This window comes from Nicotiana attenuata, chromosome 10 (assembly GCF_001879085.1).
Source record: "Nicotiana attenuata strain UT chromosome 10, NIATTr2, whole genome shotgun sequence".
NCBI classification, from domain to species: Eukaryota; Viridiplantae; Streptophyta; class Magnoliopsida; order Solanales; family Solanaceae; genus Nicotiana; species Nicotiana attenuata.
The window spans coordinates 33,214,052-33,228,222 of NC_031998.1; positions in this window are offsets into that span (position 1 = coordinate 33,214,052).

Genomic DNA, 14,171 nt, shown 5'->3' on the forward strand with positions numbered 1-14,171 from the left:
TCGAGACCAATCCTCGCTTTAATACCTTCATGGGGTGGGAAGGGTAGATATGGATATGATGACCGGTGCGCTAATACCACGTGTAACCCCTCTTTTGAGGAGTGATTACCGGGTATTGCATTGATGTGATCCATATTACAAACAAACTTAGGACCCCTTTTCCATTCAAAAGCATGCTTAGATTATAACTCTTTTCAAAACCTTGCTTTTATTGTTTTTCAAACACTTGTGTATTTAAATTTAAAATCCCCTATTATTTGAGCCTTATTTGTTTACTTGCTAATTGCACAAATTCACAAAAAAACTATCTGGCCGGGAACCACACTAGTGGATCCTGATNATTCCCAATAGGAAATGAGTCTTTACACCCCATGAATGTCGAAACCCGTACTCCTCTCCGATAGAAGGGGAAGAAGGGGGAAAAAAGGGGGCGCGACAATAAGGGACAGATGAACAAGTCAGAGCACAGGATCCGCAGTACTATCAAAGGTTGATGGTTATTGAAAACCGTAAGTTCTCTGATATCACCAAACTTGGTGAAAGGATCGAAGAAGGCATCAAGAGCGGAATGGTAACAAACTTTGAGACATTACAGGCCACTAATAAAGCACTGCAATCAGGGGGTATATCTAAGAAGAATGACGTGGGGCCCAAAACTCCATTCGTATACCGAACCTCTCCACTTGCATATCAAGCGCCTCCACCCACATATCAAGCACCTCCACCCACCTATCAACCGTCATCTCCACATCAACCCTCGTCCCCCAAATAGTCCCAACCAATCACCGCCTGTCACACCTACAATTCCCAACCCTCTCATTTCCAGTCACCTCTAACTCGTCAAAACTACCCAAGACCACGACCTAACTTTGATCGCAAACCACCCAGATAATACACCGATATTGCTGAAACCATCGACCAGTTGTATGAAAGGTTGAAGGCTGCTGGTTACGTCACTCATATTCCTGTTGTAGCAGTGGCGAACCCATCTCAATGGGTCAACCTAAACAAAACTTATGCATACCATTCGGGCATGAAAGGGCACACCATTGACGAATGCTGCACGTTGAAGGATAAAATCCAGACTTTGATTGACAACAAGATCATCCAGGCAAAGGAGGTCATGCCTAATGTCCGCAATAACACCCTCCCAGATCACAGGGGTGAGGGTGTCAATATGATAGAGATGGATAAAGAATGGGATCCGGAGGGATCAATCGGACTTATCAAAGAAGGTGACGACCCTAAAAAACCCGCAGTCACTCTCAATCCCATTATAGTACAGGTACAGCCGCTAGTGGAGGTCGAGGTAACTGCATCAATCCCATTTGAAATTGAGGTAGCACCCCCTGCAGTTATACCTATTCAATTTGAGGTGAAAGTAGACACACCATTTATAGTGACAGTATCAACCACACCGCCTTATAGGACCGAGGCCGTACATAGGATTATGTGGCCGAAGCTAGAAAAAAAGGAAAAACCAAGATAGGGGAATCTGGTGCTGCACAAGGGATGACTAGGACTGGAAGGGTCTACACACCCGAGCATTTGGGAGAGCCCAGTAAACAGGCCTCTAACAGACCTCCCGTTATTGAAACATGTCCATATGACCTCTAGAGGAAAGTACAAGCAAGGGAGTATTCCGTCATCGATCATCTGAACAAGACTCCTGCTCAAATATCCATCCTGTCGCTCCTACAGAACTCAGAAGCACACAGGAACGCTCTGATGAAAGTATTGAACGAAGCGTATGTGCCCAATAACATCAGAAGTGGAGAGATGGCTAACATGGTGGGACAGGTATTGGAAAGTCACAAAATCACTTTCCACGAGGATGAGTTGCCGCCCGAGGGCCTGAATCACAATAGGGCACTGCATATCACAGTGCAATGCGTCCTGATTGATGGAGGATCCAGTCTCAATATTTTCCCACTAATAACACTGAAGATATTGGGCAAAGTCCTATACGAGATACGAGAAGGGACCATGAATGTAAAGGCATTTGATGGGTCCCAAAGGACAACCATCGGGAAAATTAATCTTTGCCTGCAAATGGGACCAACTTGGTTCGACATTAAATTCCAAGTGCTGGACATATCAGCTTCATACAATCTTCTGTTGGGTCGACCTTGGATACATGCCGCGGGGGCTGTGGCTTCCACACTACACCAGGCCTTGAAATTCGAATAGAACCGTCAGGAGGTGATCATTCACGAAGACAGGAGTAACCCCATTTACACCAGTCAAACCATCCCAGTTATAGAGAACAGAAGATGGCTAGGAGGGGAAACTTATCATCACATCAAACGTGTCAATGCCGTTGAGAAAGACAAATGGTGGAGTAACAAAATAGAAAGCATACTAGCGTGGTCTGGGTATGAACCCGGCAAAGAGCTTGGGAAGAATCTCCAGGGCATTACCAAACCAATACAGCTAAAACGTCATGGTACAACCTTCACGCTAGGATACCAGTATACATGGCAGGAGTATGATGATTGGTCGCCTCCATGGCGTGGACCTTATTACCCTCTCAAGCAACAAGTGCCACATTTGGGTCAGACTTTTCACTAGGCTGATACAAAATGGGGAACTGCAGAAGAAGAAGCATTAGCTGGGCTGAGAAATCTGTTCCTAGAAGATGAGGACATGAATTGCAATGCAATAATTGAGGAGGAGGAAGAAGAAGTCCTCACCATTCAGACTGTGGAGAAGGGAGTTGTTCTCAGGAACTGGACTGCCACACCATCCCGGGCCCGCCGAGTCCCTGGGTAGCTTGGCAATCAACCTAATTTTATTTCTATAGCCATGCTAGGAATCTAAGATCTTTTTAGTGATTTTGTTTTAAAGACTCACTTGTTCCAAATAAGCACTTGATTCATCGAGCCGTACTTGTTTTGAATGTTTTCAATTTTAATCAATGCATTGCTATTTAATATTCATTATTATCTTCCACACCTTTCATTCTACAGCGTTATTATTACTATCCCTGATGAACCGGTGACTGTGACATGTAATGAGACAACGCAATATAAGGATAGTGACTCGGAGGAAGAAGATGAAATACCTGGGGAGGTTGTCAGAGAGGTTGAAAATTTTGAGAATAAGCCTAAGTCCAACCATGAAGAAAATGAAGCAGTAAATTTGGGAGACGCCGAAATCGTCAAGGAGACTCGCATAAGAATTCACTTATCACCGCCAGAGAAAGAGGAGTACGTCTGTTTCTTAAAGGAATATGAGGATATATCCGCATGGTCATATGATGACACGACCGGTCTGAGCACGTCCATAGTAGCTCACAAGTTGCCCACATATCCAATATGTCTGCCAGTAAAGCAGAAACTCAGAAAATTCAAACCAGATGTGAGCCTGAAAATCAAGGAGGAAGTTACTAAGCAGATCAAAGCCAAAGTTCTCAGGGTGGTTGAATACCCAACCTGGTAAGCCAACATTGAACTAGTTTCAAGGAAAGATGGGAAAGTCAGAGTATGTGTTGACTACCGAGATTTAAACAGAGCAAGTCCTAAGGACGACTTCTCACTGCCAAATATACACATCCTGATCGACAATTGCACCAAGCATGAGCTCCAATCCTTTCTAGATTGCTTCGCGGGTTATCATCAGATCTGGATGGATGAAGAAGACGCAGAGAAAACAGCTTTTATTACGCCATGGGGGTATACTGCTACAAAATGATGTCATTTGGTCTAAAGAACACTGGGGCTACTTACATACGAGCCATGATAACCATCTTTCGTGATATGATACACAAAGAAATATATGTGTATGTGGACGACGTCATTATCAAATCTAAGAGGGTCGCAAATCACATAGCACGCTTAAGAAAGTTCTTTGACAGGTTAAGGAGATACGACATAAAATTGAACCCCGCAAAATGTGCATTCGGGGTTCCCGCAGGAAATTTATTAGGATTCATTGTCAGCTGCCGTGGAATTGAGTTAGACCCGTCCAAAGTTAAGGCTATTCAAGAGTTACCACCACCAAGAAGCAAGAAGGATGTGATGAGCTTCCTAGGACGTCCCAACTATATCAGTCGCTTCATAGCACAATCCACAGTTATATGTGATCCCATCTTCAAGATGTTGAGGAAAGATGCCGAAACGAGTTAGATCGAAGATTGTCAGAAAGCTTTCGACAAAATCAAGGAGTACCTGTCCACACCACCAGTCATGGTCCCGCTGGAATCGAGGCGGCCTTTTCTGCTCTATCTTTCCGTATTAGATGGAGCCTTCGGATGTGTTCTGGGACAACATGACGAGACAGGGAGAAAGGAGCAAGCCATATACTACCTGAGTAAGAAATTCACACCTTATGAAGCACGATACTCTCTGCTGGAACGCAGTTGTTGTGCTTTGACCTGGACAGCTCAGAAATTGAGGCATTACTTCTATGCATACACCACATACCTTATATCCAGGATGGACCCTTTAAAGTACATATTTTAGAAGCCCATGCCTACTGGAAAGTTAGCCAAATGGCAAATACAGTTAAGTGTGTTCGATATCGTCTATGTAACTCAAAAGGCGGTCAAGGGACAAGCATTGGCAGACCATCTTGCTGAAAATCCTGTGGGAGGAGAATACGAACCCTTGAAAATGTATTTTCCGGATGAGGAAGTGTCATTCGTAAGACAGGACATTACTGAAGCGTACGACGACTGGAGGATGTTCTTTGATGGAGCTGCAAATTGCAAAGGAGTGGGCATTGGAGTCGTTTTGGTATCTGGTGTCTGATAAACTCAAATTTCCTTGCACCAACAACATGGCAGAGTATGAAGCCTGCATACTAGGGCTCAACATGGCAATCAACATGAATATTCAGGAGCTACTGGTAATCGGTGATTCAGATTTGCTTGTGCACCAGCTACAAGGAGAATGGGCCACCAAGAATTCCAAGATATTGTCATATCTGCACCATGTACAGGAACAAAGAAAGAGGTTCACGAAAGAGTTTCGGCATGTTCCCAGAATTCAGAACGAGTTTGCCGATGCATTGGCCACTTTGTCATTAACATCCAGACAAAAAATTTCATTGATCCTGTCCCGGTGAGAATCCATAATCAACCAGCTTACTGTGCTCATGTTGGGGAGGAGACGGATGGAAAACCTTAGTTCCATGACATCAAATAATATTTAGCAAAAGGAGAATATCCGGAACATGCAAACCATACTCAGAAACGCACACTTCAGAGGTTGTCCAATCACTTTTTCCACAGCGGAGGAAACCTATATAGAAGAACCACTGATTTGGGATTGCTAAGGTATGTCGACGCAAAAGAAGCTTCTAAGCTACTTGAGGAGATACATGATGGGACCTGCGGCCCACATATGGATGGTTATGTCTTGGACAAGAAGATTCTTAGGGCCGGTTATTTTTGGATGACCATGGAGACAGATTGCGTCCAGTATGTCCGGAAATGCTACCAATGCCAGGTACATGCCGATATGATGAAGGTGCCGCCAAATGAGCTCAATGCAACAAGCTCACCTTGGCCATTTGCTGCCTGGGGAATGGATGTCATCGGTCCGATCAAGCCCACTACTTCAAACAGGCACAGGTTTATTTTAGTGGCCATTGGCTATTTCACAAAATGGGTAGAGGCTGCATCCTAAAAGGCAGTAACTAAGAAAGTCATGGTAGATTTTGTTCGCGACCGGATTGTTTGCCGGTTTGGAGTTCCAGAATCAATCATCACCGACAATGCCGCCAATCTTGTGAGACTTTCAAAATCAAGCACAAGAACTCCAAAACATATCTACCTCAGATGAATGGAGTTGTAGAAGCCGCTAACAAGAATATCAAGAAGATACTGAGAAAGATGGTAGAAAATCACAAATAATGGCACGAGAAGCTGCCATTCGCTTTATTGGGATACCGCACCACAGTCCACACATCAACCGGGGCACTCCCTACTTACTGGTTTATGTAACTGAAGCTATTATTCCTGCTGAAGTGGAGATTTCTTCTATGAGAATGGATAAGAAGCCGTTATGAGCAGCTATCCCTCATAGATGGAAAAAGGATGAATGGAGTGTGTCATGGGCAACTCTATCAGAACAGAATGTCTAGAGCCTTCAACAAAAGAGTCAAGCAGAGACAGTTCACACCAGGGCAGCTGGTGTTAAAGAAGATATTTCCGCATCAGGATGAAGCCAAAGGGAAATTCTCTCCCAACTGGCAAGGCCCTTACATGATTCACAGAGTATTGACAGGAGGAGCACTCATACTTGCAGAAATGGATGGAGAAGTCTGGCCAAAACAAATCAATTCAGAAGCAATCAAGAGATACTATGTTTAGACTGTTTACATTTCTTTATCGTGATGTAATTGAACTACGCTTAACCTGATTCTCGTTTAAGAGGGGATACGTAGGCAGCCCTATGGGTTTGGTCATATCATAATAAAATTTTCATTTTCCCCAGAACCAGAAACTGGGGCAGAATTTTGAGGAGGGCCCTCAAAATTCCGGTATAAGTCCAGTCGACACCATCACATGCCAGAAAGTCAGAAATTGCTTAAGAATCTAGGGCAGAATTTTGAGAAGGATTCTCAAAATTCCGAAGAAGGTTCAACAAGTTTCGTCAATCGCAAATGGCCGAAGGATCATCTACCTAACTGGGGCAGAATTTTGAGGAGGACCCTCAAAATTCTAACACATGAAAGCTGCAATGTTTCTGAAATATGTTAACATCACTAGTTCATCTATATTACTTAATATTCCACTATGTTTTCTAAAATAACACTATTTTCATCAATAATTGCATATTTTCGAAAAACTCTATTTCTGTAACGGTCAGGTGTTACCTAGGGGAACTCAAACAAGGCCTCCAAAACGGAGGAGCAGAGCCAGCAGACGAAGGCACGAACCAACCTCCCCTTACAACACTTACAATTTTTCTTTAAGCGCAGGCACATCTGACGTAACAGCAGCATTCGCAAATATATACATGCAGCAAAATCACTATCAGTCAGGCCACCAGACACTGAATATATCTCTAGCTAAGAAATATTCTACTCTTATTTATTACTCATTCTTTGAATGGGACTATGCCCTGTCCCGCATCTTGCATGAGGTTAAGCCCTGCCTCCATACCTGAATAAGGCTAAGCACTGCCTTCTCTCTGCATGAGGCTAAGCTCTGCCTCCATATCTGCATAAGGCTAAGCATTGCGTTCTCTTTGCATGAGACTAAGCCCTATCTCCATATTTGCATAAGGCTAAGCCCTGCCTCCATATTTGCATAAGGCTAAGCACTGTCTTCTCTTTGCATGAGATTAAGCCTTGTCTCCATATGTGCATGAGGCTAAGCCCTGCCTCAATCTTGCATGAGGCTAAGCCCTGCCTCCATTTTGCATAAAGCTAAACTCTGCCTTCCATCTGCATGGGATTAAGCCCTGTCCCGCATCCTGCATGGGACTAAGCCCGGTCCCGAACCTTGAATGAGGCTAAGCCCTTCCTCCATTTTGCATAAGGCTAAGCTCTGCCTTCCATCTACATGGGACTAAGCCCTGGCCCGCATCCTGCATGGGACTAAGCCCTGTCCCGAACCTTGCATGAGGCTAAGCCTTGCCTCCATATTTGCATAAGGCTAAGCTCTACCTTCCATTTGCATGGGACTAAGCCCTATCCCATGCGGAACAGAAACAGATAATAGTTAAAACAAAACAAATATGAAATGCGGAAGTGATATAGCAATCCAACAATCCTAATACATAACTACCCCAATGATCTGGCGTCACAATCCATGAACGGCTAAGATTTACTACAAATATAAATATGAAAGAAGTACAACTGTTCTCGAAATAGAAAAGATGGGAGAAACTAAAGCGGGGAAAGGGGACTTCAGGCTCTACGAATGCCAGCAGATCTACCTTGGTCTCCCTGGGCTGAAGGCAACAACCTCAAAGCTACTTACAAGGTTTGGTACCGAAATCTGCACAAAAAATATAGAGTGCAGTATCAGTACAACCGACCCCATGTACTGTTAAGTGTCGAGCTTAACCTCGGCGAAGTAGTGACAAGGCTAGGACACAACAACCATATAAACCAGTGCAGTTAAATCATATACAAATAGAACAATAATAACATAAAAGTAACAGATAAAGATGGGAAGGGGAACATGCTGTGGGGAACATCAAGTTCTGACAGTAGTTCAACAGAGAAGCATAATAAACACCATATTTGTATCAACAGGAATAATGAAATAGTAACATGTGCACAGCATCACCCTTCGTGCTTTTACTCTCGTCCTCACAATAAGAAACAACAAAAAAGGCACGACATCACTCTTCGTGCATTAACTCTCATAATCATGGCACGGCATGACCCTTCGTGCATTAACTCTCAAATCATGGCACGACATCACCCTTCTTGCATCAACACTCACAATATCGGCACGGCATCACCCTTCGTGCATTAACACTCACTCACAATATCAGCACGACATCACCCTTCGTGCTTTACACTCATCCTCACCCAAACAGTAGAAACAATACATCCCGGCAAGGGAGTCAACAATAACCAATTTCATTTCAACAATTAACTTCGCAAAGTAACTCTCAACTTGAGTCAATAATCAACAATGATCAAATACTCAACAATATCATAAAACTTGCTCAACATAGAGAAACATCATTTTAAGCATGAACAGTACGTGATAAGTGACATAACTGTCAAAATATAAGACTCACTTGCATGCTTAACATCAACATATAGATACTCATCACCATGCCTATACGTTGAACTCAATAATAACATGTAGCAAATAAGATAACAACACCTATTCCCTCAAGCTAAGGTTAGACCAAACACTTACCTCGATTCCACGGCCAAAATCAAGCCTCAATTACCAATTTACCTCTCGGTTCCACTTCCAATCCGCTTGAATCTAGTCATAATTTACTTAATAACATCAATAAACGCTAAATAAACAAATTCTAATGCATGAGTATAGATTTCCCAATGTTTTCCCCAAACAGTCAAAAACCAACCCCGAGCCCGCTTAGTCAAAACTTGAAGTTCGAACCAAAACCCGATTACACATTCACCCACGAACCCAAATATGCAATTGGTTTTGAAATTCGACCTCAATTTGAGGTCTAAATCCCCAAAATTCAAAAATTCTAATTTCTACACAAGAACACCCAATTTCCCATGAAAAACCCCTAGATTTTGAGATAAAATCATGTAAAAAGATGAAATAGATTGAAGAAAAAGAGTTAAGATTCATTTACCTATGATTTGGGAAAGAACTTGCTCTAGGAAAATCGCCCTTTGGAGTTTAAGTTTTGAAATTTTGAAGAATGAAGTGAAAATCACGACTAAGTGATGTTTTGATCAGTTGCAGATGTTGCATTTGCAACAGGAGCTTCGCAATTGCGAAGTGCGAACCTGCTGCAATGTCTGCTTCTGTCGCAATTGCGAACAATTTGTCGCAATTGCGAAGGTTGACTTCCCTATTGACTTCGCAAATGCGAAGGAAACGTTCCCAATTGTGAACTATGCTGGCCAGGGCTTCTTCGCAATTGCGATAGAGCCCCTCGCAATTGCCAAGCCTGTGAGGCTTGCAATTGCGAAGCCTAACCTCGCAATTGCGAGATCAGAGCCTGCAACAAAATACCAGATGCAACAGAAATTTTTCTAAGTTCCAAAATACTTTGTGGCCTATCCAAAACTCACCCGAGCCCTCGGGGCTCCAAACCAAACATGCACACAAGTCTAAAAATATCATACGGACTTGCTTGTGCGATCAAATCGCCAAAATAACATCTTAAACAACGAATTTGACACCAAAACTCATGAAATTCTCAAGATAGTTCAAAATTTCCATTTTCTCAACCAAGGGTCCGATTTATATCAAATCTCTTCCGTTTCTCACCAAATTTTACAGATAAAGCTTAAATATTATAACGGACATGTACCAGGCTCCGGAACCAAAATACGGGCCCGATACCATCAAGTTCCAATACTATTCAATTTCTTAAAAACCTTTATATTTTCCAGAAAACAATTTTCTTTTAAAAAAAAATTCTCGGGCTAGGGACCTCGGAATTCGATTCCAGGCATACGCCCAAGTCCCATATTTTACTACGGACCCTACGGGACCGTCAAATCATGGGTTCGGGTCCATTTACCAAGAATGTTGGCCGAAGTCAACTTTAATCAATTTTAAAGGCTAAATTCAATATTTTCTTAAATTTCACATAAAAGCTTACCAGAAACGCGCACGGACTGCGCACGCAAATTGAGGGAAAAGAAAATGAGGTTTTCAAGGCCTTGGAACCCGGATTCGGGTCCTAAAACAAAAGATGACCCTTTGGGTCATCACATTCTCCACCTCTAAAATAATTGTTCGTCCTCCGAGTCAGTGAAAAGATAGGGATATCAGCTCCGCATATTGGACTCAGACTCCCAAGTCGCTGCCTCAACAGGCTGACCTCTCAACTGCACATGAACTGAAGGGAAATTCTTTGATCTCAACTGACGAACCTGCCGGTCTAGAATAACTACCGGCTCCCCCTCATAGGTCAAGTCCTTGTCCAACTGGACAGTGCTGAAGTCTAACACGTGAGATGGATCGCCGTGATACTTCCGACGCATGGACACATGAAACACTTGATGCACAGCTAATAAACTCGGCGGCAACGCAAGTCTGTAAGCCACCTCTCCCACCCGATCAAGGATCTCAAAAGGCCTGATGAACCTAGGGCTTAGCTTGCCCCTCTTCCCAAATCTCATCACGCCCTTCATGGGCGACACCCGAAGCAACACTCGCTCTCCGACCATGAATGCGACATCTCGAACCTTGTGGTCGGCGTAACTCTTTTTCCTGGACCGAGCCGTACAGAGCCTATCCTGAATGATCTTAACCTTTTCCAAGGCATCCTATACCATATCTGTACCCAACAATCGAGCCTCTCCCGGCTCAAACCATCCAACCGGTGATCGACACCGCCTACCATATAATGCCTTATAGGGAGCCATCTAGATGCTCAACTGATAGTTGTTGTTGTAGGCAAACTCCGCTAACGGCAAGAACTGATCCCAAGAACCTCCAAAATCAATAACACAGGCGCGGAGCATGTCCTCCAAAATCTGAATAGTATGCTCAGACGTCCGTCTGAGGATAAAATGATATGCTCAGATCAACCTGCATGCCCAACCCATGCTTCACTGCCCTCCAAAAATGCAAGGTGAACTGCGTACCACGATCCGAAATGATAGACACGGGCACACCATGAAGGCGGACGATCTCACGAATGTAAATCTCTACCAACCGCTCTGAAGAATAGGAAACTGCAACCCGAATGAAGTGTGCAGACTTGGTCAGTCTATCCACAATAACCCAAACTGCATCGAACTTCCTCTGAGTCCTTGGGAGTCCAACAACGAAGTCCATGGTGATACGCTCCCACTTCCACTCAGGAATCTCTATCTTCTGAAGCAAACCACCAGGCCTCTGATGCTCGTACTTTACTTGCTGATAATTTTGGCACCGAGCTATATATGCATCGATATCCTTCCATCCTCCTCCACCAATAATGCTGCCGCAAATCCTGGTATATCTTGGCGGCGCCTAGATTAATAGAATACCAAGAACTATGGGCCTCCTCTAGAATCAACTCACGAAGTCCATCCACATTAGGCACACAAACTCGACCCTGCATCCTCAAAACTCCATCATCTCCAACCATAACCTGCTTGGCATCTCCGTGCCGCACCGTGTCACTAAGGACAAGCAAATGAAGGTCATCACACTGTCGTTCCCTAATGCGCTCAAGTAATGAAGACTGAGCGATCGTACAAGCTAGAACACAACTCGGCTCAGAAACATCCAACCTTACAAACTGATTGGCCAAAGCCTGAACATCTAATGCAAGCGGTCTCTCCCCAACTGGAATGTACGCAAGGCTGCCCATACTAGCTGACTTCCTACTCAAAGCATCGACCACCTTATTGTCCTTCCCAGGATGATACAAGATGGTAATATCATAGTCTTTCAATAGCTCCAACCATCTCCTCTGCCTCAAATTGAGCTCTTTCTGCTTGAACAAGTACTGCAAACATCGATAATCTGTGAATACCTCACACGTCACACTATAAAGATAATGTCTCCAAATCTTCAGTGTGTGGACAATGTCTGCCAGCTCTATATCATGAACAGGGTAAGTCTTCTCGTGAACCTTCAGCTTCCGTGAAGCATATGCAATAACCTTGCCATCCGGCATCAATACAGCACCAAGTCCAACACGAGATGCATCACAATATACCGTATAAGATCCTGAACCTGTGGGTAACACCAATACCAGCACTGTAGCCAAAGCTGTCTTGACCTTCTGGAAGCTCACTTTACACTCGTTCGACCATCTGAAGGGGTACCCTTCTGGGTCAATCTGGTCAACGGGGCTGCTATAGATGAGAACCCTTCCACTAACCGACGGTAATAACCTGCCAATCCCAAGAAACTCCGGATCTCTATAGCCGATGTAGGTCTAGGCCAGTTATTGACTGCCTAAATATTCTTAGGATCCAACTGATTGCCCTCTGATGATACCACGTGGCCCAAGAAGGCAACTGAACTCAACCAAAACTCGCATTTTGAAAACATAGCATATAACTGGTTCTCTCTTAGAATCTGAAGGACAACCCGAAGATGTTGCTCATGCTCCTCCCGACTGTGGGAGTAGATCAAGATATCATCAATAAAGACAATCACAAAGGAATCTAGATAGGGCTTGAACACCCGGTTCATCAAATCCATGAATGTTGCTGGGGAATTTGTCAGCCCAAATGACATCACTAGAAACTCGTAATGCCCGTACTGAGTCTGAAAAGCTATCTTAGGGATATCAGATGCCCTAATCCTCAACTGATTGTAGCCAGACCTCAGATCGATACTTGAAAACACTTTGGCACCCTGAAGTTGATCAAATAAGTCATCAATCCTCGCCAATGGATACTTGTTCTTGATGGTGACTTTGTTCAACTACCGATAATCTATGCACATCCTTATCGACCCATCCTTCTTCTTTACAAATAGAACGGGCGCACCCCAAGGCGAGACACTGGGTCTAATAAAGCCCTTATCAAGCAACTCTTGCAACTGCTCCTTTAACTCTTTCAACTCTAGGGGGGCCATGCAGTATGGTGGAATAGAAATGGGCTGAGTGCCCGGAACCAAGTCAATACAGAAGTCAATATCCCTGTCGGGTGGTGTCCTCGGCAGATCTACAGGAAATACCTCTAGAAACTCTTGAACAACTAGCACTGAATCCATGGAAGGAACGTCCGCACTAGAATCGCGGACATAAGCGAAATAAGCTAGACAACCCTTCTCGACCATACGCTGAGCCTTCATATAAAAAATAACCCTGCTGGTCGAATGACCAGGAGCCCCTCTCCACTCTAATCGAGGCAACCCCGATAAGACTAATGTCATTGTCTTGGCATGACAGTCCAATATAGCATTATAAGGTGACAACCAATCCATCCCCAAAATGACATCAAAATCAACCATATCGAGAAGTAAGAGATCTACATGAGTCTCAAGACCCCCCCCCCCAATAATGACCACACACAAATGATAGACACGATCTACAATAATAGAATCCCCCACAGGTGTGGACACATACACGGGAGCACTCAAAGAATCACGAGGCACAACCAAATATGAAGCAAAATGGGATGACACATACGAATAAGTAGAAATCGGATGAAATAATACCGAGGCATCCCTACTGCAAACTAAAACCATACCTATGATAACCGAGTCAAATGACTCAGCCTCAGGCCTGGCTAGAAAAGCATAGCATTGGGGCGGACCCTACCACTCTGAACTATATCTCGAGGACGGGCCCTGTCTGACTGGCCTCCACCTCTAGCGACCTGACCTCCACCTCTAATGCCTCGACCTCCACCTCTAGCTATCTGACCCCAACCGCTAGGTGGCTGAGCGGGCGGCGGAACACTCGGGGCTGGGACTATGGCACGAGAACCATGCTGCTGAGAACTACTCGATGCTCTAGGGTAAAACCTAGCAATGTGCCTCAGATCGCCACAAGTATAACAAGATTTTGGCTGCTGGGACTGATTATACTGAAACTAACCCTGGCGACCTGAGTAACCACCCTGAAAACATTGGAGAGAAGGTGCAC